Source organism: Henckelia pumila, chromosome 4 (assembly GCF_033568475.1).
Source record: "Henckelia pumila isolate YLH828 chromosome 4, ASM3356847v2, whole genome shotgun sequence".
In the NCBI taxonomy this organism is placed as follows: domain Eukaryota; kingdom Viridiplantae; phylum Streptophyta; class Magnoliopsida; order Lamiales; family Gesneriaceae; genus Henckelia; species Henckelia pumila.
Window position 1 is genome coordinate 69,461,149 of NC_133123.1, and position 5,427 is coordinate 69,466,575.

A 5,427-nucleotide genomic window follows, 5' to 3' on the forward strand; every position below is an offset into this window, starting at 1 on the left:
TTACCGTATGACATACCGCCACGATCAGATGGCCGAGTTGTATGTCAGAGAGGTTGTGAGATTGCATGGTGTGCCAAAGTCGATAGTATCAGATAGAGATCCGAGGTTCACCTCTTACTTTTGGCACAGTTTTCAGGAGGCTTTGGGTACTCGTTTGCACTTAAGCACATCGTATCACCCTCAGACCAATGGTCAGTCCGAGCGTACGATCCAGACGTTGGAGGATATGCTTCGGGCTGTAGTGCTTGATTTTGGCCAGGTTGGCAAGATTCCTTGCCTCTATTGGAGTTTTCGTACAATAACAGCTTCCAGGCGAGTATTGAAATGACACCTTTTGAAGCTTTGTATGGGAAGAAGTGCAGATCTCCGTTATTTTGGGACGAGATTTCAGAGTCACCTGAGTTGGGTCCAGATATGATTCGGGATATGGCAGAGCAGGTGAAGTTGATTCGAGTCAGAATGAAGACGGCCCAAGATCGACAGGCCAAGTATGCGAACGTCAGACGCAGACCACTGTGTTTTGATCAGGGAGACCGTGTGTTTTTGAAGATTTCTCCGTTCCGAGGTACTGTCAGATTTGGAAAGAGAGGGAAGTTGTCGCCGAGATTCCTTGGCCCGTATGAAATTCTGAAGAAGATAAGCGATCTTGCCTATAAGATTGCTCTTCCTCCGTCTCTTTCAGGCATCCACGATGTGTTTCACGTTTCGATGCTTCGTAAATACCATCCGGATCCGTCCCATGTTCTTCAGCCAGACAAGGCCGAACTTGATGAGACTCTGAGTTACTTCGAACGACCGATTCAGATTCTTGACAGAAAAGAGAAGCAGCTCAGAAACAAGTCGATTCCGTTAGTGAAGATTCAGTGGAGTCGTCATGGAGTTGAAGAAGCAACCTGGGAGACCGAATCTGATATGAGGCAGCGATTTCCAGAGTTATTCGATTGAGGTGAGTTCGTCTTCAGTTTGTTTTGTTCTTGTTCAGTCTGTGATCTGTCAGATTTCGAGGACGAAATCGGATCTTAGAGGGGGAGAATTGTAATGCCCCGATTTTATTATTATTGAGTTTAATCGAGATAATCATAATTTTTAGTGATTGAGGATCGTTTTGATATTTAGCAGGGGGTTACTTTGCAACTTTGGATAAATAAAGGACTGAAATGCAAAAATTGGATTTAATATATTATCTTATGCAAGTTGACCCATCCCTCCATCACTTCACATCATTTCTCTCCTCCTCCTTTCCTCTCCATCTTCATACGTACTGAAGCGAAGCCATAGCCGACGCATTTCTCAAGCTTTTCATCCGTCCGATTCGCTCGATCCGACCGTTAGATTTTTTATTCCGAGTTGAGATTCACGATCACCGCAACGAGGGCTTCATTTAGACGTAAGTTTTGCTACGATCTCTTGAACTTCGATTTTGTTGAGTTGTCAGAATTTGATAATATTGGAGTATGTAGTTCTTGAGCTAGTATAGATCGTGTATTCGAAGTCGGTTTGGAAAAAGAACGAAGTTTGGATTTTATATGATTTTAGAGGTGAAATTCGAAAATGATGATTTTGATTGAGGTTGGATTTGAGTTGTTTTGATGGATTGTGATGATGATTGAGTTATTGGGATTTTTGTTTGATGGTTTGTATTTCCGAATAGCCAGTTTATAGCCGCTATGCCGTCGAAATTGAGTTTGAGTTATCGATTTTGGTTCGGTTTGAGTTGTATATCGAATTTGATTGAGTTTAAATTCCGAGTTGATATTGAGTCCGTATTCGATGTTTTGACAGTTGATTGAGGATTCGGGAGTTGATCGAACTTGGAGACTTGTTTATCGATTGAAGAATTGAAGACGGTATATTATTGATTGTTGTATCGACTTTGAGTTTGTTATCCGAATAGACTATGATATCGAGTTATCTCTTGTTGACAGGAATCTTTTGAAGCTTCGAGAAAAGGTAAAAGTCGACAATGAAACGAATGGGAACGAATATTCGAGGTCGACTTATTCTTGAGTTCCCGAAAATCACATACTACATGTTTATTTGCTTGAGTGAATTTGATTGTTATTCTATTTTCACTTGCATTCCATATTGAGCCGATTTCTCAATTCGTTTTGAAATTAGACGATTTAGGGAGCTATATTGAAGTGGCTTTGGATTTCGAGTTTTTCCAATTGCCAGAATACTTCTTATAGTTGCTCTGAAGTTTAGGGGTTGAGTTGAACGACATCCACCCCGAATGGGTGTGTCGGTGAGTTGTTGTGAGGACTTGGCCCCGGGATCCCAACCGAATAACGATTGATATTTCGATTATCTGATTTGATAGTCCCGAGTTTTGAAGTCATGCATTCATTCATTCTCATTTTGATTTGTTACTGATTATTACATTTCAATCTGAGGTGTTTACTTGATATTGCATGCCTGTCTCTTTTACTTAAAAATTATATTTCTAACCGGTTTATCCGGCTGTTGTTTTTGTTTGTATGTGTACTTGGCAACAGGAGCATCAGGAGGTGGACCTAGTCGTTTGGGTTAGCTCGGGGCGAGATGATAGAAGTGGGACTTCGTGTGTCGTAGGGTTGCTTTTGGACTTGTATTCTATTTTGTTTAGTCGAACGATTACTACAGTCGAACCTGTATTGTTAAACATCGTTCTATTGGTGTTTCGAGCGCCTTATTTCATGTTTAAGCTATGATTGGAACATTGGTTGTTTAGATTATCATTTTGAGCTTGTAGAGTCAATATTTTCTTGCCCAGGTTTCAGCAACCCGAGGACTATGCGCGGGCGCGCGTCCATGTCGCGCGGGTGCGCGTGGCTGGCCGAGGAGTATGCGCGGGCGCGCAACTTGAAGAGCGGGCGCGCCTCATTGTGCAGGATTTTTGGTTTTCTGCCCGAGGGCTATACGCGCGCCCGCGCGAGTTTTACCGTACGGGCGCACATGGTGGCCGAGGGGCATGCGTGGGCGCGCGTGAGTTCTTTTAAAAAAAAAAAAATTGATTCGTTTTTACGCGGCTCATTGTGTTTGATTTTGTTTAATTATTCGAGAATAGTAGATTAGAAACGGGGTCTCACAATATGTTTATGTTAAGATCATGAAATAAAAATGTTAAGAACATGCATATATATAATATATTATGTATATCGCAAGTATTTTATGTTGCATGGATTTTAGCATGTTGTTATTATGAGATAGAACGTGTTGAGCCTTTAAGGTCACTCACTAGTAGAATTTCTGCTTTTTACTTCGCTATTGTTTACTTCGGCAATTAGTAATTACGAAGTAAAATGTAACAATCAACTTCGGTAATAACACGGGCGAAGTAAAAATGAACCTTTTACTTCGGATTTTAAAAACCCGGGCTTTACTAAGAATTTTAAGTTGTATTTTACTTCGGTATATTATTTTTGATGAAGTAAAAAGAAAAAAAATAAATTTTTTAATTATAAATGCTGAAGTAAAAAGATGAACCAGATCCTTGACTTAATTTTCCACACACCTTTCTTTCCAACTTAATGAAAAGCCCTCGTTAAAAAAAATCAAATGTGCGATCCCCTTTCTTCTTCAGCCATCCACCACCGCCGATTTGCATCTCCAGCCATCCACGATTGCCGAGAACCGCTCGCCAACGCCGTAATTCGAAAGCCCAAGGTCTGAATCCTTCTATTTTGGTATCAATTTGGATTTTACATGTTTTGAAAGATGTTTTCATTTTTTACAAGAATTCGGGTTCCATTTTTTTTAAATGAATTCGGGTTTTCCTTTTTTATTTGTGTTTGGCGTGTTTTGAAAGATTTTTCGTTCTTGTTGTTGGATCCAGAAAACTACAAATATATATGCCAAATATATAGTTGTCACATTTTACATGACTTGTTTGCTGGAAAATATATTAAGAATTTATGTATGTTCCTTGGCTAGTTCCAAACTGTCGAATATTTTAGCGCAACAATGGATTTTCCTCCAAGAATGATATTTTAATGTTCAAAAGAATATTTAATGTTTTATATGTGTTGAACAGGCAACAAGGGAGGATTTCTACTCACAGATTCAAAAACTATCTGATGTCGAGAGAGACACGAGCATGAAAGTAAATGAAGATTTTAATTTGCAGAAGAGCTGCTCTGCATATAGCCACCGAGGATGACTTCATAATATCACTCTTCTGCTCTGCTTCTAGTTAGCTCCATTGTCTTCTTGCTGCTATTAGAACTTACCTCTTAAGTGCATCTTTGGTTTTTTTATTTTCAGGCCTTTCTAAGAACAGATGCGAGAAATCAGGTGGAGCAGCGTGCTCTTTATTTGAATTCAGTATGTGTCTCCGTCATGACTCATGGTTATTTTTGTTACAAGTTCGAAAACTATTTTTTGACTCTACAGAAGTTTGTCTTTTGTTGCAAGTTTGAAATAATTAGTTCTTTAAGATTGAATGTTAAACTCTACAGAAACTATTCTTTAGAGCCTCTAGTTAATCTGTCAAGGAGTTTGGATATCATATGATTGAGTGATATTTGTTGTTGTATTGATTTAATTATCAAGTTTTAACAGTTAAATAAATTCTTAATTTTGGGTCTGGACAAGAATGATTTTAAATGGTCAATTCCAAAATTTCAGAATTTTTGTTCTAATTTTTATGCACTGCACGTGCATTTGCTTCATGGATGGTTAGCTAATTTAAGCATACCGTACATATTTTAGTGCCAAATATTTAGACTAATAATTCTATAGGTTAGTTTCTATTTTATTCAATTACCAATTAAAAACTAGTAGAAGTAAGGTAACGTTAGATTTAGAAAAGTTTGTAAATATTACTTTTAGTGTATGTTGGAATAATTATCAAATGGATTTAATGTTGATTATAGATATTGATATTGATCCAAATTCCAGATTTAATTTTCAGTTATGAGATTCGGACTAGGTACATTTGAACTGCGTCAAAAGCCTACTTGGGGTTAATGGTTTATAAAGTTTTTTTAGCTCTTAAAAACGAGGGATACTCAAATGTATCCCTTATAAATTTGCACTTTTTTATTTGCCCACGTATTTTGTTGATTATCATTATCCCAGATATCGCAAGATTTTAAACATGCTTTCTAACCATTTCAGCTTGATCATGCTAGAAGTCTATTGCTAAGGGCATCATATACTACTCATTGTTACAACATATCCAATGAAAATAAAGAAAGGTACTGATGTGTAGTTTTAAAATATAAATGTATCAGTATTACTCACATACCATACATAATAAGATTTAGTTTTTTCGATATTTTTCTTCATGTTGTTTTTTGGAAAAAAACACCAATATTTTTCTTCATGTTGTACGAAGTATGTTTCTATAAATTTTCAATTTTGAAAATAAACTACTAACAATAATTTGATTTTATTTTTTCAATAAAATCAAATATCTTAAAAAAAATGTGTACTGCACATAAAATA